Consider the following 24465-nt stretch of genomic DNA (forward strand, 5'->3'; position numbering starts at 1 on the left):
AATCACTTTAGCTTGTAATTCAAAACAACTGTATGTGAGAAAAAAACAGCGTTCATTCTCGAAACAAAATCCATAAAAGTTCTCAAGAATAAATCTTACTTACTTAATCAGAAAAACGAATTGCGTCGGCAAAACTGATATGAATCAAGAAGAAGGAAAAATACAAATCCAAGTAACAAGGAAATGAAACTAAGAATTAAAAAAGTGTTTTATTAAATCCCAAAAATCATGAAAGTATGTTAAAAATATCCAGGTACTTAAATATTTCTTAAACATTTTGGAAAGCTTATGGAACGTTGAAAAAATATATATATAATTAACATAGTAAATAAATTTTCAAACGAATTTAATCCACAACCAAAGATATATTTTTAATCATATTAAAAACAACTAATTGAAATTATTATTTTACAAAAACTTTCGTTCAAAATAAAAGTGAGGTTTAGAATTTATAAATTAAAAAAACATTTTTTTACTACGATTTAGTTGACTTATTCAACAGTTCAAAAAGTAATATGACTCTCAATTTTTTATTTTTTATTTTAAGAAATTGTTTCAGACTTAAAAAAGCAAATCGTTAAGAATCTATTTATTACAGATATTTCATTAAAGGAAAAATTTACATTACAATTAAAAGCTTCAAAATACTTTTAATTGTATTTAATGCGATTAAAACGCATTTTTCGGTTAGCGAATTTTAAATATCGACGATTCTTTCTCATTTCATTTATTGCCGCGATGTTTGTCAAAATGTCAATGTTACATGGAATATATTTGCTTCGCAAAGTCATACATTATTTTATTATTTTAATGGACTTCAAACTCTGAATTAAAAGAATTCGTTGAATAGAAGTTTAAAAGCTCTATTAGATGTAAATTAGACCTCCAAAAAAATATGGATTAGTGAAAAAAAAAAAAAAAAAACCTGTGATCCACTTCCCCCAATTAACTCTAATTTGATTTCTGAAACTTTGAATTCAAATTGTGTTTTTCGCAATCATGAGTTGTGACAAGACCCTACTCATTGGTGTTATTGTTTCTAGAAACGGTTCTCCCCCCTCCCCGTCCCAAAGCATATCCCTCCTCCTGGGTGGTTACGTGCGTATAGTTGAGTACGTGTGTAGACTTACGAGTGTGCACGTAGCCGTGTGTACGTGCGTAAAAGGCGCGCGCGTGTGTGAGTGTGTATGTGTATGAGCAAGTGTGTATAGGACATGGACAACACCGCCCAGCAGAAGTGGATTCCGTGAGACATTGCTCAGGACCAGAGGAGCTGCGCCGGTGGGCGGCGGTGCTGCAGAAGCCCCTGGTCCAAGCTGAAAAAGGAACCACAACATCAAGGACGGCCAAGTGAGAACAATAAGCAATCCTGATTGCTCAAAAAGGCAGTCGTGAAACTGCCGACAGAAGTGAAAACTTAAAACTACAAAATAAATTTGGTGTGTTTGTGCGCGCCCGCGCATGTGTGAGCGTTCAATTTTCATTCAAAATTAATTGTATTTTAAAAAATTCAAATTTTATAATTTGCAAATTCAAAGTATCAGTACAGTCGAGTTTTTACTTTTTTCATCAATCCGAGCATCAGTTATATACAATTTGGTATGGTCTATTCGGATTAGGGTTCAGTTTGTTTATTTAGTAAATATTGATATGCATAATTATATCATACACTAATATTTTACACGGGATTATCATTAACTATACCATTTCCTAGAATTTAGCCAGGTAATTCTATTAAATGTGGAGTTTTATTTTTTGTAATTCTGAAAACCAAAACCGTATTGCTCTTTCAGGAAATAAATTTACTTGTAACATTTTACAAATAACTTTTAAGGAAACTCCTACTGAAAGAAATCTGATGTACTTTCAGGGTAAACTGTAATAGTTGTAAATACTCAAGACTTTAAAGAAACATAAGCTTTGAAAACAGAAAAATAGTCGATAGGTATTTTCTGGTGTAAATACAAGAAGTAATACATTAATTTAAAATGGCATGGTAGATTACTTGGCATTCATTCAGAATAAACTTTTAAGCGCAAAAACTAAACATTTATATTCCGAAACATTTACACATTCCTTGGAACTCGTTAATAAATTACACTGAAAGCAATTCGTAAAATTTTGGATTAAGAGAAAACGGATGGTTTGGAAACCGCAAAGCTCCCGTAAAAGTTTACAACAAGAAAGAAAAAGTAGAAGAAGTAACATACGAAGTTTTATTGCAATCTGATGCCTTACAAACGTTAGAATTCGCTTGATAATGTATGGAAATATATATTTGTATTTTTTCTTTCACGTTAGAAGTCTATTTTATTAAAAAAATAAATGAACAAATGCAATCTAATTAAATAAACTAAATTAAATGCACAAATAAAATACATAAAACAATGAAAATAAATTTAAGTTATCCAAAATACACGCCTTGAGCAGTATCTACATTTTTTAAAGTTTTTTTTTTCGGCATTTTTGTCAACCATCTTATCGTAAGTTAACCGTGCAGTCATGCTGATTTTGGTTTCCACTGAAAATAAAGCCATTTTTTAATTAGTGGCCTTATTTCAAACTTCAGCATTTCATTTAAGTTTGTAAGAAATCAAAAAACCGTTTTCTTCAAATATCTCTTAAATTATTTGTTTGTAGATACTGCCGATGACCTGATCTCTGCAGAATAGACCCCTACGCTCTTGGGAATGTGTTTTTAACAGTGGCATTCATTGTTTATTAAAGTTGTTATAAGTTACATGAACAATAAAGTAAGACAAAACAACGTTAGAAGAAGCACAAATTTGTAAATTACAGCAGACACGTGTTTCGGCGATACAGGGAACGCCTTTTTCAATGCAAAAAATAATGAGCTTATGGATGAAAAGACATCCGACAAAAGCCAAGAACAGATAAGCATGCAGCTTAAAAGATAAAAACAGCGGATTAGCCAAACACCAATGACAAAGTTATAAACCGATCAGGAACCAATAGGAATGCAAGCAAAGGCCAAGAGCTTTCTCTTAGGTACGAACACAGAAAGAAAGAATTCAATTGGACAAAGATTAAGCCGAAGCTTGAACAAAAAGAAAAGAAATTGTCAGTAACCGTGAACCGCAAGAAAGGAAAAGCTGAATGGAAAACCATGAAATAAAATAAACAGAAACAAAAAATATTCGAAAAAAGGAAAAATAAAAATAAATAGAAGAAAATTGGGGGGGGGGGGGAGTGTCAATCAAGACAAAAAGGTAAAAATAAACAAAGGAAGATCGATAAAAATGAATAGGAAAAAAAGGGGGGGGGAATGGGGAAAGGACAGTATTAAAGATAAGGGAGCCAAATGTTAGAAAAATATGGAACTGCACTAAGATCGTTAACTAAGTTAGAACTGTTCCTTAAAATATGAAAGGATTCCCAAAAGTCAAGATCTGATGAATTGGGGCATTTTTGGATAATCTGATAAGAGTTAAAATCAAAAGAGTGATTCGAATCCCAGCAGTGTTGAGCAATACTAGACTTATTTAATTGTTGTTTTTTTCACATAATTTTGATGCTCTTTCAAGCGAATTTTTAAAGCACGCCGAGTCTGTCCAATATAGGCAAGTTTACAACTACAATTAATTCTATAAATTCCACAACAATTAGGAGGGTGAATAGGATCTTTAAGAGAAGAGAATGAAAGTTTATTAATCGGAGAGAACACAACCTAGAATTGGAAACGTTTTAGAATCTTAGCAACCTGATAGCTTACAGATGGAAAGAATGGCAAAACAACCAAATTCTTTCTGATGAAGGTTCGGTTAAGAACATTAGTTTGGGCTTTATTTGAAAGTTTTTTATAAATGGAATCAATCAAAGTTGGCGGATAGTCTCTATCAATTGCCACAGCTTTAAGATAATTAAGTTCCACTTTGAGAAGTTCCGACTTAGAACAAATATTAATTGCGCGATAAACAAAAGAATTGAAAGCAGAATATTTTTGATTTGGAGGATGAGACGATAGTCTATGAGGAGGTAAAGAAACAGCAAAAGGTTTGCGATAAACAGTAGTTTCAAAACCAATTTCAGTACGAGAAACAAGTACATCAAGAAATGAAATGCAATTATTCCGTTCTTTCTCACAAGAAAACTGAATAAGAGGATCAATGGAGTTTAAAATAGATAAAACCTCATCACTCTCAAACTGATTCTGGTTCATTAGAACAAAACAATCATCAACATACCGAACATAAAATTGAAACTGCAGTTTTTGGAACAGCTTAACCTCAAAATAATGCATGTAAATATCACTAAGAATGGGGCTAAGTGGGTTTCCCATAGCCAGACCATCTAACATAATATAAAATTTCCCATTAAAAACAAAACAACATTGCTTAAGACAAGTACGGGTAAGGAAAATTAAATCCTCAATTTCCGTATTGGTGACATGAAATTCAGAAAGTCTTCTACGAAGGCATAACAATGAACCCTCGACGGGAACGTTCGTAAATAAAGAGTTAACATCAAAAGAAGCCATAAAAGAATTATTTGGAACGAAACTATGAATTTTTTTAACAAACTCAACAGAATTTTTAATAGTAAATAAATTGTGACTCCTAAGGGGAGAAAACACAGAGACTAAATATTTTGCAAGTTTGTACGAAGCCGTACCAATATTGGAAACAATCGGCCTGAAAGGAATACCAGCTTTATGCACCTTAGGTAAAGCATAAAATCTAGCACAATTAGCAATAGATGGAACAACAGAGCGTTTAACAATTGAAGGAATAGACTTAACAGACTTGACAGCAGATGAAATAGTTTTTAACTCTTTATCACTAGGATCTTTAGAAATTTCAGCATATGGCCCACAAGAAATCAAATCATTAGTTTTATCAACATAAGATGATTTGTCAAGAACAACAATTTGGCTACCCTTGTCAGCTTTGGTAATAACCAGATCAGAATTCGAAACTAAGTCTTTAACAGAACGGCTAACAGTATTAGCAAATACAGGTTTAGAAATTTTCGAGTTAAAGTCAATATTAGAAGCTATAAGATGCCGAATCGAATCTTTTTGAGAGGAAGTTAAGGCACTAAATTTAAAAGCTTTCTCAACAGGAGCAATAAGCTTTGAAAAAGGAGGATTAACACTCACAGCAAAATTATCATTACATTTTAGAGCCTCAATTTGAGAATTACTTAATGGAACGCAAGAAAGATTAACAACAACATTCTTATTAACAACAGGTAAATTATCAAGAGGAACGACATGAGAAGATTTACAAAGCATAGCTAATTTCTTTTTCAAAACAATTTGATGTTTATCAGAGGAACGAAGGGTTCTAGACCAAGAATTTCTGTCAATAATGTTAAAGTTGGGAATGGAATTAGAAACCGAAAGATATAAATCATAAAGTTCACGTTCAATAAACGATAAATGTTTCCTAGTTTCCTGGATCGAAGCTCTGAGTAAAGCCAATTTCGACCGAAAGATTACTTTGTCAATTTTGACAGAACGTGGTAAATTACATTTCAAAGAAATAAACTTCGGAATAATTTTCTTGCGCCTACACTCTTGAAGAAATTTTAAATGGTTCAAAAAACGAAATTTCTTAATCCGAAGATTGGCAAACCTATTGATTTGAGACATAATCAAAAGCAAAAACAAAACCGAATGAGAATAAACAACATCAAACAATAACAGAATGAATAAGAAACAAGAAGTGGGGCTTCGTAAGAGGTCATTCGGCCATAACTAGACGCAGTGCGCTCCCCGAGTAGGCATCAGTCTTTCATGCGCCACCATTAAGGCGTTGATGCATGACAGTTTTTGACGCCCAGTTTCCCCGAGATGGAGGCACCTGGGCTTTCTTTGATGCGACATAGCACAAAGAATTTAATTTTGCCGAGGGAATTCCAAGCCAATCAAATACCCAAGGAATCTTTTACATGCCGCATAATCATACGACATGGGTGTTGATGAATTTCTGCATCTCGAAAATCCACCGACTGGTCACCTCAGGCAACCTGACGATCTGGCGATTATTAATCTAACGGCTAGAAACAAACCTCGCACGTCATGCCTACTAACCAATGAATTATTCCGTGTCAGCTGTCTAGCCGCCCGCCAATTCTCCCAAGTCAAACTTCGACAGGACTGTAGCTTTGGGTTAAGCTGTAATATCTAATGGCGAATGTGCACGCTCTAAGATAGTCGAATTTTATTAGTTCGGCTTATATAAATCGGCAAATTAAATTTTTATCGTGATTCTTTTATTTCTTCTTGTATTTCCTGCATCGTATTTCTTGTACAAAAAATCAACCGCGTTCGATAAAGTAAAGACAGCATATGTTTTTGCAATTTTGCAACTCTCCTCTTACGTCATCATAAATCGTCAGATTTTCTAAATGTACATTTTCAGCTTGTACTTAACCCACCTTATTTTAATCTGACGCACTTCAATAAATCTGATGATCAATTATTTTTACTAATCTGACGCGCTGTCCTAGACGCATCCACCAACAAAAGGGGCTTACATTTGGTGTAGGTACTCGACAGGATGTAAGGTATCCCCCCTATGTTTATCTGTTGCTCTCTAGTAAATCCCCAAAAACACATTGGACTCCCCTACTCTAAGTTACCCGAGTCCAGCTGCAGGTAAACGAATTTAAAAGAATCATTAAGATACTTATTTGCTTAAGTGAGAGTATGTGAAAGCATCTAACAAAATTTAACGAGTTCTGGATTTCAATTCAATTCAACTTATTTTATTTCAATCAGGGAAATATATATTTTTTTTACAAATATGCATTTCACATATGAAATAAAAGAAAAAAAACGAAACTACAAACAGAAATATATTTCTCCCTGTCTATTTGAAAATTCCTGATTGAGTAGATGGGAGTAAAGGCTATATACAATAGCCTGACTAGCTCCCATCACTCAGAAAAGAAATTAATTTAGAGCCAGTTTAAAACATAAGATAATTAACAAAAAATAAATGCATAATCATACAAAGAACACATAAACACAACACAAGTAATGCAATTAAGTACGTCTAATTTTATAACGAAACCGAGGTATACTATTACGAATATGCTACTTTATCCTAAATTGAAAATAATCCTTAATTTGATTTTGATATTAAAAAAAACCTTGATAAAGTCTGACCACAAGGAGTTGACCATTGACCCCGCCTCGTTTCAGAAGTGTCCATTTCCAAGAAGGGGGGAGGAAAGTTGAAGAACGGGATTTGGAAGTGCGTTACTGGTTCTAGAGCTTAAATACGTCAACTCTGAATTTAGAAATTAGCCAAAGGGGTAAAACATTTTAATTTTGTTCTGCCAAGGCAGAAAGCTGTCTCATTGGACAATGGACAGGTCAAATCCTACGTTAGTGGGTGGGTCTTGGTTTTACTTCTTTCAGCAGCTATTGGTTAGAGACAACAACGCCTCCTGTAATTTATTTCAATTGAAAATTGGCGAGAGTAGGGTTACAATAAAGAATGCAAATCTTGTCAATTTTACTTTTTCGCCAACTCAGTGCAGTTATTGCTGCGACTTAAACATTTCACGTCTAAGTATAGGAGTATATTTTTTTTTCATATCGCCAATATTTGCTAAACTCGAAAATATAGCACGCATCATTTCTTTCTTCTCTACCTATTTTAAAGAATGGATTCGTTTTCTCAAATGATTGACAAGGGTCATTTGTTTGCGGTTGGACTACAAAGATGTATGGTTTTTTTTTTGTACAACCAAGGCAACACGAACCATACGCTGTGCTAAAGAAGGCTCGGTAAACCACAGCTCTACAATAACGGTTATTCTAAAAATCTATTATCAACATAAGTCTAACAAAATGCTATAATAACCATGGTATCTTAAACTTGCTGAGTTTCTAAAGTTATCAATTTCATGCTAAGAATTATAGAATAAGTAATGTAAAGCTACTAACACTCTCACGCACTAAGTATAGGGCCCAGTACAACATTACGTTTTCAAAACAGTAAATATTTTGAAAATTTAATAATGCTAAAGCTTTAAAATCTTAATTATTTAAAAATCTAAATTGCAAATTAGCTTATATTTCTTAATTTTCATATACAGTATTGTGGCAATTAATTGGGAAATGATTTTTTTTTTCAAAACAATCAGTTTTATTCAAGTTTTTCATGAATACATTTGAAACTAATAATTAATATGACATCCTCGAGATTTAAGAACATCACAGACACGTTTTGGCATAGAATGTACTAGACTGGCACCTATAGTTTTAATTTCAACGTCATTGTACCATTGTCAAAAACAGACGAAATTAGCTTTTCCATCGTAGTACTGTCAAATTTATGAAGACGTTTTTTAACGATAGCCCACAAACTTTCAATCGGATTTAAATCTGGGGAGATTCCAGGCTAACCCAGTAGAGTAAGTTTGTTTTTAGAGCTGAAATTAAAAATTTGCTTCAATGTGTGACATTGCGCCGTCTTATTGAAAAACGTAATCTCCGTTCGGCCAAAGTTTCGACATGCTTGGAAGCACATTTTGGGTCCATATCGATTCTTAGCTGGCACTGTTCATCATTCCGTCTACGGGAACAAGAGATTATGTCCCTGAAACGCAGAAGCAACCCCAAAACATCTTTTTGGGTGGATACTTGGGTGCCTGATTAATGTGGTGCTGACGAAAAGGTTCTCCTTTGATCCTTCTCACGAACCTGGGCCTAAATCCCTGAACCACAGAAATTAAAACCTTTTCCCAGTCCTCCTCAGTCCATATTTTATATTTCCGTGCCCATTCTAACCTTTTTTTTCTTCATACGAGGCGTGAGAAGTTGCTTCTTGTACGGTCGACATGCCCTCCGCCCACGTTCTAAAACCCTGTATCTCACTGTTGAAGGTGCAATGTCAACACCAGCTGTCATCATAGACTTGGACAGATCAAAACTAGTTAATCGAGGATTCATAACACTCATTCGATGTAAACTTTTGTCGTCACGAGCCTAAGTTGATCTTTTTCGACTTATTTTCCAATACGGTTGTTTCCAACATTTCCTGTTGTCTTAAAAAGCAGCCATATCCTCCCGACAATTGATTTACTCACTCCACATATTTTTCCTATTTCCTCTAACGTTTTAGAAGTGTGTTCTCTAAGTGCAATCACTTTAGCACGTGTTTCAGGGCTGATATCCATGACTCTAATTACTCCCACAGCAAGCGAGCAACTAACACTGACAACTTCTAGCCACTTGGCGGAAGAATGTATATGCCTGCAACTTACCTGATGCGTACAAACAACCACTAGTTTGAAAATAAGTGTCATTTGAACACTGAGCTGAATTTGAGTGCTTATTCATTCGCTTACGTGTGATAAAGCGAAAAAAATAAAATTTCCCAATTAATTGCCACAATACTGTATTATCTAAAATAATTTTTGAAAAAATATATATTTATGTTAATTGTTTCGGTGAAGAAACTTGGGTTCGATGCATCATCCTGATTTCAAAAAAAAAAAACTATCAAGCGTAAAATAGTGGGACATAAAAATAATTGGACTTTCATCGCGTTTATTAGAGAATTTTTTAACTCAAAAACATATAATTCACAAATAATATGTTATAACATTTTACCCTATATTTTCTATACCTTAGATTTCAAAGTGATATCGAAGAAAACCTGTTGTACAAATAAAAAATAAATAAATAAAAAAATGATGTCCCAACATGTCAACAGATGTTGGACTAAAAGAAATGGCAAAAACGAATGATTCATGGCGATTTCTGTCACTTACGTCAAAAGAGCAAGAAATATGATACTTGCCAAACTTTTTATATTCCTTGAGGATTTGAAAAATAGGTTATTGAAAAATAGCTCTTTGTAGATGTTTACGCGTTCTAGATCTTTGCGCTCAGAAATATTCTTAAGCAAATACTAAAAGCTTTCTAACGTAGAATAAAGTGTGTTATATTGACGTTTTCCCCACATGATTTTTTATAAACATGCACACCGATAAGATAAAACTTGCGCGAAAAAACATTAGAAGAAGAAATATATCACATGTTTTTCTTCTAACTAGATATTTTAATATTAAAAAAATGCCAAATAATTTCGGCAAATTACTAAAAGGATTTTTATTAAAACTTATTTCAATGAATCAAACAAACTATTGATGACTTCTCATCCCCCCCCAAGATATATTTTAAAACGTACCATTTAGACCATTAAACTTCATTGAAAAATATATTAATGATGTGTGCATGTTTCTTTCATTTGAACTCTTCGGGTTATTTTTAAAAAAAACGTAATTCTGTACTTGAGTAAATATAATCAAATTCTTTTCTTTTTGTAAAAAAATAAATCGAACAATATATTTACGTAAATTATGAAGTAATAATGTCCACTAACAATGGGTAAGAACAGCCATTTTCATATTCAAGTAAAACATTTTAACTATTCAGTTTCATTTCGTTTTTCGTTGCCATTACAAAAAAAATAAATAAATAGCGCAGACGATAATTAAGTAAAATAACACAAAGAAATGAAATAAATATTGCAACAAATAAAAAATAAAGTAATAAAATTAATCTTAAAGCACATCAGACGATAAATTTCAATACTAATAAAAATAAAATATTTATACTTTCACTAGGTCAACAGAACTTTTCAAACACACAGCTGGCTAAATGTTCTCTTCATTTATAAAGGGTTTTCAAATGACTGCACAATAATTACATTAAAAAAAACTGTTAAATTGGCAATGGCAAAATGACTAAGAAAGAGGAAGAAACTGATCCCCAATAAATAACTTGAAAAGTACTCGGAATATTTTAGCTCTAACTGACAAATTCACTGAATTTAATTTCAACTATTCTTCGATTTTATCGAGTTCAATGTATCCTTTAAAAATATTGATACTATAAAATTTGATTGAAAGAAAAAAAAGTAATAATTTGAATTTTGACATCTTGAATTCAAATTATGTTTTTCGCAATCACGAGTGTGTGTGTGTGTGTAGGCATATGTTTATGTGTGTGTGGGGGCATGTGTGTTTATGTGTGTGTGGGGGCATGTGTGTTTATGTGTGTGGGGGGGCATGTGTGTTTATGTGTGTGTGGGGCATGTGTGTTTGTGTGTAGAGGGTATGTGTGTGTAGGCATGTGTGTTTGTGTCTGTGTACAGGCATGAGTGTGTGGGTCGTTGTGTGTATGAGTGTTTGTGTGTGGTGGGGAGTGTGTATGTGTGTGTAGGCATATGTGTTTGTGTCTGTGTGTTGACATGAGTATGATGAGTGTGTGTGTAGGTGTGTGCGTATGTGTAGGTGTCTGTGTGTATACGTGTGTGTGTACGTATGTGTTTGAGTGTGTGTATGTGTTTGTGTGTGTGTGTATGTGTAGGTGTATGTATATGTGTGCGCGTGGGAGTGTAGTTGTGTATGTATGCGCGTGTGTGTAGCATATGGATGCAACTTGGAGACAGTTTTCGCTATAGGAGCAGCATCGTGAGGAGCCGGTCGACGGTGATGGTGCGGAGGGTGGCGGCGGGAAAATAAAATGATAGGACGCCAAAAACAGTCAAATGAAAGCAATAAGCAATCGTGATTGCTCAAAAAAAAAAAAAAGAATCCAACCACTGTCATTGACTTTAATTTATATTTTTCGCAATCACGTATCGCTATAGGATCCTACTCGATATGTTGCATGCTTTTGCAAATGGAATAAAAAGAGAAGAAATTCACATCCGTCATATTATGACAGTTGATTTCTTAGGTTAGTTAATACGAGGCTTATCCATAAAATTGAAATGGTCATTAGGATGCGATAATAAAGGTATTGTTAATATGGTCAATTTCTTCCCGTTCACTTATCATAAATATAATATTTACAACGTATACCGTTGGGACATTTTTATTTTGTATCAATCTTAAAGGATGGGAATTAATCATCTGGAAATGTTGTATTTAGATGGACTTTTGCTATTTACGTTCATACTTGTAGGCGTTTCCTATAAAAAGAAGAATAAATGGGGTCGTTTCCAAAATTTCAAAAGTATTTCTTGTTTCTGAAAGGGCATGCTTAAAAACATAGGATTTGACCATTTTTTAAATAATTTGTTTAAGTTTGAAATTTTTAAAAACATTACTTAAATCGGTGCGCTTTCATTGTTTACGCTTCTGCACGGACATCATAAATGATGAAATGCCATTCAGTGTTGCCATTCACAGATCAAAATATTTAATTCGCATCTTTACTCACGTGTATTGGCAACGATAGGGTTGATAGCAAGCGTAGAGTGCAATTTTAATTCGCTTTTTGGTTATCATAACGTGGAAACACAGTAGAAAGTTGCTCCAAAGAGCATTATTTGTGACGTCATCAGGACCACACCTTGTTTGAAAAATCGAACATTTGGAAAAAAAAAATAATTACAAAATAACTGTTGGGAAAATGAAAGTATTTTCTGGGTCTGTTTTTTTTTTTTGCTTTTCCTATCAATTTCAGCGACAAAAGGTACTACTTTTGACTGAAGGAAACAACTTCATTTACGCAGACAAAAAGAAAAAGAAAAGAAAAGAAACCGTTTTTTAATGCAAAATCTGCATGAGTTAAGTTTTAAAAAATGAAGTAAACCGCAGACGATTAGTATACATGACGACGAAAATTGTTCTCTGTAAATAAATTTCCAAAAAACAACGAGCTAGTCTTCTTATCGTCGTCAGGGAAATCTGACAAATCAAAACAATATCAAGTAAAAGCAATACAAAATTGTGATTGCTCGAAAAATATTCAACACCTAGCCCTGACGTTCATTTGAATTTTTACGTCCTAAATTCATGTTATTGTTTTCGCAATATCAAATTGCGATAAAACCCTACTCGTTGGAATTCTTGCTTCTGCAACACTCATCACTTACTTAGCAATCCCTCCGTGTATTTGATATTCGTTCAATATTCCCATCGTGCATTTTGAAATATTAATGGAGCAATTCACTTTAAGTTACTTTAAAATAAATTACAAGTAACTTTTTCGCAAAAGTTGATAACGATAACAATACCTGTGTCTAAATACAAATCCTTCTATTGAAACTAAGATTTACGCAGTGTTGGTTTTTCAGCAGACGTAGTTACAAAATTTTTAATCACTTGAAACTATGTTAAAATAACTTAAAACACTCTCAATCTAACCATAAAAAATTAATGTAAATCAATCTTAGATAATTAATGCGGTAAAAGCAATTATAAATCAATATTTAAAAGTTAATATGGTAAACATTATAATTTAAATCAATCTCAACAATCAGGAAATGCTTTTTTGAAAAAAAAAAAAAAAAAAAAAAAAAAAAAAAAAAAAAAAAAAAAAACGAGCTGATGTGTGCATCACATGACTTCCTTTTACTCCAATTTAATGTCATTTCCCCATTATTGGCAATTTTAATGTGATTTAATTGTTTACTCTCTAAATATCACCAACAATGGCCAAACTGAAACCAAATTAAAAAAAAAAAAATCTCCAAATTTGTCGCCAAGTTGGCGACAAAACTTGGCGACCAAAAGACTGGTGATATGCCGCCAAGTGTCCGACAAATTATAACACAACTTGAGTTTACATGGAAATTAACAATGATTTCCCCCCAAAAAGGGGCAAAAGACCCTCTTAGGAACATCCGAATGCAACCAAAATTGAAGGTGCACAACTAGACCCTACTAGGAGTCCACGTACCAAATTTCAACTTTCTAGGACATCCTGTTTTTGAGTTATGCGAGATACATACACACATACATACGTACATACGGACGTCAGGAGAAAATTCGTCGTAATTAACTCGGGGGTCGTCAAAATGGATATTTCTGGTATCTGTACGTTCCTAGGCATCCACGTGTGGTCGGGTCGAAAAAAAAAACTCAACATTCATTCGGGGGTGAGAAAAATGGAAATTAAGGCCGATTTTTGGGTGAACATTTTTAAAAGAAAGTAAAAAAAAAACACTAACGTCTTTTTTTTTTCAAAAAATTGTAAATTTAAACTCAGTTATTTTTGTTTTATGTACTCATTTTTTTTTTTTTTTGCTTTCTTCACCATGCATACACTTATTGATATTAACTTCTGTTATGCAAAAAAAAAAAAAACATTTTTACGGCACTGTATATATTTTCACTGTTTGAACAGAGTATTATAAATTAATACAGCAAACTTCTTTTAAGGGAAATACAAATTTTACCTCTTTTGTCCCTCATTTTAACCTTTTTGCGGTTTATCCGAGATTTTTATTACCCACGGCACTTGCGCCACCCGATTTCACGGATAATCGGAAGTTTATTGTACATAGCAAGGATTTAATTTTTACTAAAAATCAAAATTCACATTAATTATATTTATACCAACCATGGGGGTTATTACACAAACAACTCTATATTTGTAAGCATAAGACCATTTACAATCTCTTGAATCCTTAACATACATTTAATCTTCCGTCTTATTCATAGCTCATGTTTGCATAATGCGACTACTTTGGCATTTTGCATGCGCGGCATCAACACCATACCCTATTCAACCAACATCAAGAACCGATTACCCCAAACGTCACGATGATGGATTTATTCTGAAATTTGCTTGGGAGCATAATATTAGATACTTAGCAATAAAGGTTGTAAATCCTAACGAGGCGTTTTGACATAATCCTTAAGATCTTGAAATGATACGTTTAGATGAAGTGGGCGAGCGAGATTGGCCTCACGGGGGATGTTAAATTAATTGAGTCGAGTCCAAGCAAAATGCTAGTTTTCATCTTGGAATTTTGAACTAATTAGAATAAACTTATATAATTCTGTTTTTAGAATGTTCCTTCGCCTAAAAAAAGAAAATTTGTCGAATTCCTTGAAATGTCGTTAATCGTCATTCTCTTTATTCTTAAAAAAAATCATACACTAACTGAAATTATAATACTATTAATGATCATAAAAATAACTTAGTATGAAGACTCAATATTTTAGAATCAGTGGGCAAGATTGAAGCAACTCATGTCCTTTTTAATGTAAATACTCGTCTGCTGAAAAAATATACCGGGTACTCCCGTTAAATCTGCCAGACTTCTATTTTCGCAACCGTGAGTAATACATGCATACTTCTAATTGCAAAAATGTTTAGAATCACATACAGAGTTGAGATATTGATCGTTTGAAGCGAAAAAAATGAGTCAAAAAATACTTTTGACTTATTAACTTTATACGGTCCTTTAGGGAAATTTAACTTCCTATATGTTCCCTAGTTACCCTGACTTATATTCAAAGAAATAATCTTAAAATATATGAAAAGAAAAAAAGGTCGTAAAAAAATGATTTTTACTCAAAGAGATATTCGAATTCAAAGTTTTAAAAGACCATGTAAAAAATGATATTGGAACTTATCTCTCTTTCAGCAGAATGACAGGTTGTCGAAGTAAAAAAACAAAACTCATTTTTTATAATTTTTGTATGCAAATGTTATGCCATGATACGAGAAAACGCACTATAAAAGCTCGTGCAATTTAAAAAACAAACTCTTGGCACAAACATAATTAAAACCATTGTTAGCAGCTATATTTCCCCTCAAGAAGTTGTTATTGGTGGTGAGTGTAAATTTGAGTAAGTCACAAAATGTTGCGTTTTATATCTCGACGAATATTGGTCGTAAAATGACAAACTTATTGTGTTGGAATTATTTTTCAATGGAGATTATTTCCCTAAATATAAGTAACGGGACCTAGCGCCCGTACAAAAAGTAACATTTTGTACATTTTGACTCATTTCATTTTTCGCTTCAAACTTTCAACATCTTAAATCTGCATTTAATTTTGACAATTTTTGCAGTCGGAAGTATGCATCTAGGACTAACGGTTGCGAAAATAAAGCTCTTGCAGGTTAAACGGAAACACCATGTACGCATCTGTACAGTAAAAAAACAGCAACCAATTGTGATCTACAATTACATTGACTGTTGCTGCTCCAAGAAGTACAGTGGCTCCCAAAAGTGTTCGTACACCTAAGACTTTCAGCGAAATTGGCCCCTATCCATTGGTTATAATAAACATTTCGGAATACGTATTTAATTATAAGATCTATGAGCATTTTTTAACAAAACTACATGAACAGTTTTTAAAAAATATTAAAACTTAATTTTTTAAAAATAAAAAACCAAAAAGTGCCCGAAATTTTATCTCGAAAAAGTCTTCGTACACTTTAAAAATATCTATATATTACTGAATAATTTAACTTTTTATTAAGTTATTATTTAGTAGAATATCATGCAGTATCAACAACACATTTTAAACGCCTGGGAATAAATTTCATTCTTTTTTCTTTATTTTTTTGCGTAATTTCTGAGTAAGTGTTCAACCACACTTTAGGTCTTACTGTTTCTAGCTCTACTTTCGTTTCAAAGTCGTATTTTCGTAATCTAGCCTCCAGATATCTCTAAGTATGTTACATTAAGTTTAAATCTGGAGATTGAAGGGATGTTTTCTAAACTTTAGGACAATTTTTGAGGCACTAGACGCAAACGTTGAAAACCGTGTGCTTCTTATTGTTATCTTGATAAAAAAACAAAGTTGATACCAATAACCAAATTTTTGGCTAAGAGTTCAAAATTGGGTTTTAAAATATTTAAAGGAACGGCATTATTCATTATTTCATTAAAAAATTCCAAACTACCAAGTCCTGATGCTGATATGCACCCTCACACTATAACACCTCCACCGTCGTGATTAACTGATCCAACTAAGTTCTTAAGATTAAATTCCAAATTTTTTCTTCTACTTACAGTTATCAAAAATTTTTAACAAAAATGTTGAATTCATTTTTATCCGTAAGTAAGATGTAATTGTAAAACGTTTTGAGCTTATTTATTATTGATTTTGCGACGAAAAGCGTAAGATTTCTGTTTTTCGCACGACCAAGAAATTTTCTGCTGGAGGAGGTCCTATTTAATCCAGCTATTTAGAGAACTTGGTGAGCAATTTTAGGTGAAAATTACATGCAAAATTTTTCATTTAACTCTGAAGAAGCATTTGCAGCACTCAAATGTGTATTGTTCATATTTTTTTTTAACTTTAAATCTCCGATCACGCTTTGTTAAATTTGCCAGTTGACCTTTTCTTACCTTGTTTTCGGTCCGAGTCTTTTCTTTAAAGCATTTTATCTAGCACTTTACTATCGAATGGTATACATTATCTAATTTTGAGACATTTTAAACCAATTTACCACTACCGTGAGGAAAAAAATCAAATTTCGAATGGTGTTTGTTTTTTTTTTACGAATACCAGCAATTTTAAAGTAATAAGCACAATATTAAGGAATAAATAATAAAAAAAAAGGCCAAATGACTTTTAAGGGTCAACACAATGCAAAAATATTAAATAAACGGCATATGATAATTTTAATCATGAATTTATTCGAAAATATTTGAGTGTACGATGACATATTTCTCTGTCTCTTCGTTTTTTGACCCATTTCAAAAATAAGATCCGAAAGAGTGGTCACGTAGTTAACTGGTCACTCCTATTTGCTTCTTGGGAAAAAAATTTGAAGTGTTTCATTTTTTTGGCAGGATGCCAAACTTAGTTTGCCTTGATTGTGCATTATGCAAGCAGTAAACAGTTATACAGAAAAGTATAAAATTTCGTCAAAATTTCTATAAGTCAATGCCGATGAGATGGCAGAAGATATTAGTTTACACTTTTTCAAAAATTAATGGTTGCGGTTGTTAAAAATAGAAACATTTAACGCTACCATAAAACAGTGAACGACATGTGTTATAAAGTTTTGTAATTCAATACCGCAAAAATAACTGGGAAATTTAGATTTTTTCCGATACGGTCTAACGTACATGTGTTTTCCTTGCGACGGTTGTATTACTGCAGAGAAAACAGCCAGCAATGGATAGCGCTGCTGAGCCACTTAGACCACCACTTAATTTATTAGATTATTTTTCCAATATTTTCTTCATTCGATAGACCCGATACAATATTTCTGTTTAGAATCACCTGTGCGCTAAAAGGATTGAAACATATCGAAAACTGATGGCGCAATGTCTGGCGAGTCGATTCCAGCGAAAGTCAACACAAAACATGAGATTTAAAAACATGATTATGCAAAACAAACCTGAAAAAAATGAGTTGCACTGGGTAGAATTACCAACCCTACTTTTCCAAAATTTGCACCACTATGTTTTTTTTTTTGTCTCATAGTAAAGGAAAAAAACTCGAATATTGTTCTGATATTCGTCTGATTGCAATCCAAGATATTTTGCATTATAACTAATTGAGGTATATAAACTTGGGAACAAAAACACGCAGACTAGACGGCATAAGGTTAATGATAATGAATCTAATAACATCACTGATTTGAAACATATCTTTTTAAAAAAAAATATTTGTTTGACACATTAAAAAAAAAAAAAAAAAAAAAAAAAACAGACAATTGTTTCCAGTGCCCCTAATATATGAATGTTTGTAACACATTGCTTTCCAGAATTACAAACTAATATTAACTAGTGAAGTAGTAAAAATTGTAAACACTAATTCAACAAACAATTTTAATAAAATAAAACTCTAGATGATTTTATTGCATTTAAAAGCTATATCCTTTTCGTCACTCATTGACATTATATATTCTTTATCATAAAGTGCAAAAAGCCTTCTCGGCGAAAAGATTTTAAAGAAAGTTTTGTTAATTTCATTGATACGTTTTAAAAATGTATTTATATCATTGCATAACTTGAAAAAAGCACAAATTATTACATTGTCAAAGCGTCTGACAAAACATAAAACAACATCTGATGATACTTGTCATCAAAGAAAAGTAAAAGCTTCAGAACCCGATGTAAAAGCTTTCTTTTGCTAAATATGAAATAAATGGATTTATCCGTACATCAAAGGAAAGAAACTATCAAATGTGAAAAACCGTATCACTTAAAAATACGAAAACTTTAAGAGAATTTATCCGGATTGAAGAGAAATCTCGTCGTGATCCTCCGCCCCCCTCCCCAAGTCATCCCCTCTTAGAACTAAAGCTTTTCGTTCGAATCTTTGCGATAAGAAATGGTATATTAAAAGAAAATTTCTCTTAAAAACACTAAAAGTTTTCTTTGGACCTTTGCCAAGCTTTGGAAACTTTAAAGGAATACAATTGATTCTGAAAATTTGATACTGTATAAATGTAACCTTCTTCAAAAATGAAACATTTATTCTAGAATTTATTACATCTTTTATTGGAAAAAATACTTTTCTTCAAATGTTTAGACTGATGATGTAAAATAATTAATTTTTACTTCCTTTTACCAAAAAGAAAGTATTGTATTCGCGAAAAAAATTTCACTCAAAAATCGACCTTAATTTCCATTTTGCTCAACCCCGAGTAAATGTTGAGTTTTTTTTTTTTTTTTTTTTTTATCGACTCGACCACACGCGGATAAGTGCCTAAGAAGATATAAACACGCAAAATATCCATTTTGACGATTCCCGAGTTAATTACAACGAGTTTTCTCGTGACGTCTGTATTTACGTATGTATGTATGTGCATATGTGCGGATATGAGGATGTGCGTATGTATGTCGCATAACTCAAGAACGGTATGTCCTAGAAAGTTGAAATTTGGTACGTAGGCTCCTAGTGCGGTCTAGTTGTGCACCTCCCCTTTTGGTTGCATTTGGGTGTTACTAAAGGGGTCTTTGGTCCCTTTTTTAGGGGGAAATCATTGTTAACTTCGATGTAAACTCAAGTGGTGTTATAATTTGGCGGACAATTGACGATATATGGCCAGTCTTTTGATCGCCAAGTTTTGTTTCCAACTTGGCGACAAATTTGGCGATTTTTTTTAAATCTGGTCTTAATTTAGCCACTGCTGGTGATATTTAGAGAGTAAACTATTGAATCACATTAAAATTGCCAATAATGGGAAATTGACAATTAATTGGAGTCATATGATGCGCACATCAGCTCATTATTAGACATATTACCGCTCTTTTGTATTCCTTTTTTTTCACAAACATATTTAAAAATAGAAACTCTCCAGTTCATACATTATGTGTTTTCTCTTCTTTTGTGATTGTTCATTAAGATGTCTCACTGTACGCACCGATTTCGATGATTCCTTAATTTTAATCCGGGAGAGTTCGCTTGCTAAACGACGCACAAAAGGTCACAAGGAGGGGGCCTCTATGTAATACATGACCATTAGGGTGGTTCAAAAATAAATGTAAAAAAAATTAATTTGAATTTTTGGCATCTTTAATTCAAATTATGTTTTTCGCAATCACGAGCGTGCGTGTGTATGTATGCGCGTGTGTGTTTGTGTAGGCGCATGAGTGTGGGTGCATGCGTATGTGTGTGTGTATATATAAGCATGTGTGTGCATGTTGTGTACGCAGTGCTGTGTGTGTACGACGGGTGTGTGTGTATAGGCGTTCGTGTGTGTGTATGTATGCATGTGTGTGCATGTTGTGTATGCAGTGCTGTGTGTGTGCGCTCATGTGTGTGTAGGCGTTCGTGTGTGTAGGTGTGTGTATGTGTATGCGCGTGTGTGTATAGGATATGGACGCAATCTGGAGACGGCTTTCGCTATAGGAGCAGCATCGTGAGGAGCCGGTCGACGGTGATGGTGCAGAGGGTGGCGGTGGGAAAATAAAAAGATAGGACATCAAAACAGTCAAATGAGAACAATAAGCAATCGTGATTGCTCAAAAAAAAAAGTTTCTCTTAGATAACGGGACACCCCTCATTATTTTTAGACTTGGGGATAGCAATATACTGGAAGAATTTTAGCTCCCTATTTCAAATGAAAGAGTGTGCTCAACCCCGTCCCCCAAACTTCAACAGTATGGGGTGGGGAGTTAAAAATACATTGAATTGAAAAAATGATACATATTATAATATGCACTAGTAATATGCATATACATTGCAATAAAATAGTTATTTACAAACAAAATGACTGGGGAAATTAAATGTTTCTAAATTTGAGACATTTTCTAGGCTAAGGCTAATGTTAAATGAAGGGGTCATTGAGCACCCTCTTAACAATTGAGTAAGAAGCTAAAGCTTTTACAGCATAATACTATTAGTAAGTGTAAAAAAATAGGGGTTGTCCTGGACTTTAGCTGAAAAAAAGTTTTTTTTTTGAACCAACCTACTGTGCACCCCTTATTTTTTTAACCCCCCCCCCCCCCATATTTTTTTATATTTTCACAGACATAATCAAAATTGCCTTGATAGTTGCTCACATTTTACTCAAGAGGATTGGGATTTTTAGCTTTTACCCTCAGTTGGATTTAGTCTCTAATTGCAAATTTCCTCCCAGAAAATGAATGTGTTTTTCAACAAATGAAAAAAAAAATAACGACGGATGGATAGACGGATGGATGGATTTAAATTTTTATCATTTTTTTTTATTTTCCTTCTTCGTTAAACTTATTACTCAGCGGTACAGCAGGCCATAGATGCCAAGGCCTAATGTGATCATTGCAGTTTTCGTGGCCAAAAGATGTAAGGTGCAAAGGCAGATCTTCCGGTTAGTGGCTAAGCCAAAAGTGACCCCCCCCCTACCTCCAGTGTTTAGTTCTTAAGCATGCTTGGTACTTATTTTATCGACCCATTGAAGAGTTAAAAGGCTGAGTTGACCGTGCGCAGCCCGAGAATTGAACTTAAGTCTGTATCATGGAAAGCATGAAGTGCTACGGCTAAGGCACTCGTTCGTATTTGCGCCAGTAAGTGCAAAAATTTCATTTTTATTTTTGCATTTTCGTCATCAACTGTACTTTTCATTTTATGTACAAGTTTGATTCTTTGGCTTACATTGAAAATAAAGCACGAAAAAAAACGTCAAATTCCAACATTGTCCTATTGTCAGTACGATGAATACAAACGTGTTTTTTTCTTCAAATTTTAAAAAAACTCATTTTTGCAGATACTGCGCTTTACGTTCCCACAGAAACACTGAGATTCATTCTTGCTTGCTACCAGTGGGAAATACGCTAAAATTTTCAGCTCATCTAAACAATATTTCAAAAATTTCAACTGAAACAAATAGCTATTTAACTTTCAAAATACATTCACTATATAAAATTATTACCAAAAACATGTCTAATTTGATTCATTCTCGGTTTATCTACTCAATATAGATTTGTTTTTCCATCTCTTGCACACGTTTAGAAACAATAGAACCTCTACAGTGGAAAACTTTAAAAAAAAAAAGAAAAAAAAACATATAATGCATGATATTTGATGTTTCTGCGTGCATGACTGAACTCTTCTTGTTCCAACTTAAGCTCGACTGTATTCCTATGAATAGTTTTATTGCTCTGAACTTTGATCGAAATTTATTCAATGCGTATTTCGTATGCATCAAACACGGCTTGTGATCTTTTTCGGTGAATGCTTCTGAGCGTTCTAGCGTGAAATATAAAAGAGCATGCTTCTTTTTATTTCGTTAGAGGTAAAGAGTTTTTGAATGGAAGTTTAGAACCCGGTTTCCGTGTTATTCATGAGCTGCTCTTTCTTTTTGGACTATGGAAATAATTAATCCTGTTATGATTCTGAGCAGTTATACAAGTTGACATCTTTTCAGACACCAAGTGTTATTTTTTTGTTTGCGCTGCTAACCCAGAAAACATTGAAAATCTATACGAAACATCTTTTGCTAATTTCATTAATACCTTCCATCTCGCTCTCATCAAAACCATGGCATGAACCGCCCCCCCCCCCTTTTTGAATGTTTCATTAACTCCTTGCATCTCGCTCCCGTCAAAATCATTGGCTGAGCTTCCGTAAAATCATGAGCTTAGCTTCTATCAAAATCATTAGCTGAGCTTCCATAAAATCATGAGCTTAGCTTCTATCAAAATCATTGGCAGAGCTTCCATCAAAATCATTGGCTGAGCTTCCATCGAAATCATGAGCTGAACTTCCATCAAAATCATGAGCTGAACTTTCATCAAAATCATGAGCTGAACTTCCATCAAAATCATGAGCTGAACTTCCATCAAAATCATGAGCTGAACTTCCATAAAAATCACGGCTAAACTTCATTTGTAAATTTCAATAATCCTTTCTCATTCCCGTCAAAATTATTGACTGAGCTTTCATCAAAATCATGGGCTGAACTACTTTTGCAAATTTCATTAATATCATCCATCTCGCTATTGTAAAAATCATGAGCTGAGTTACCTCTTTTGCAAATTTCATTAAATTCTTTCGTCTCGCTTCATTCAAAATCATGATCTGAGCTTTGAAAAAACCATGAGCTGAACTTCCGTCAAAATCATGGGCTGAACTTCTTTCGCAAATTTCATTAATCCTTTTCACCTCGCTCCCGTCACAATTATGAACTGAGCTTCCATCAAAATCATTGGCAGAGTTTCCAACAAGATCAAGGGCTGAGCTTCCGTCAAAATCATGGGCTGAGAATCTTTTACAGATTTCATTTATTCTTCTCATCTTGCTAATGTCAAAATCATGGGCTGAACTTCCATCAAAATCATGAGCAGAACTTCCATCAAAATCATGAGCAGAACTTCCATCAAAATCATGAGCAGAACTTCCATCAAAATCACGGCTGAACTTCATTTGTAAATTTCAATAATCCTTTCTCATTCCCGTCAAAATTATTGACTGAGCTTTCATCAAAATCATGGGCTAAACTACTTTTGCAAATTTCATTAATATCTTCCATCTCGCTATTGTAAAAATCATGGGCTGAGTTACCTCTTTTGCAAATTTCATTAAATCCTTTCGTCTCGCTTGATTCAAAATCATGATCTGAGCTTTGAAAAAACCATGAGCTGAACTTCCGTCAAAATCATGGGCTGAACTTCTTTCGCAAATTTCATTAATCCTTTTCACCTCGCTCCCGTCACAATTATGAACTGAGCTTCCATCAAAATCATTGGCAGAGTTTCCAACAAGATCAAGGGCTGAGCTTCCGTCAAAATCATGGGCTGAGAATCTTTTACAGATTTCATTTATTCTTCTCATCTTGCTAATGTCAAAATCATGGGCTGAGCTTCTTTTGCAAATTTTATTAATCCCTTCCATCTCACCCCCGTAAAAATCTGGGACTGAACTTTCGTCTACTTTTTCTCGAGTCAGTAATATTTCCAGGCTGCAGTGTACGAAGTTCGATTTTAAAAAAATCCAAAAGCCAAAAATTAAGACGTTTATTATACATACAGCTTTATTTATACACTTACACTGTTAAAAAAAATGTATTCAAAAATGAAACTCTGAATGTATTCATTTTTTTTTGAATACAATTGATTCAAAAATGAGTAAATGTGGCATCAAATACAAACATACGAGAAATAAGAGTCATCATATACAAACATACCCAAGTCATCATATAAGAATACAACACATTATCAAACACTAATTCATGAATAAAGATGCATACAATCATTTAATACTGCAGCTAACGTTTCAAGAACATGGTTTGATAAATATTCATGTATAAATAGGAAATATAATAAGCGTGACCTCCAAGAAT

The sequence above is a fragment of the Uloborus diversus genome, chromosome 6 (genome assembly GCF_026930045.1).
Source record: "Uloborus diversus isolate 005 chromosome 6, Udiv.v.3.1, whole genome shotgun sequence".
NCBI lineage: Eukaryota > Metazoa > Arthropoda > Arachnida > Araneae > Uloboridae > Uloborus > Uloborus diversus.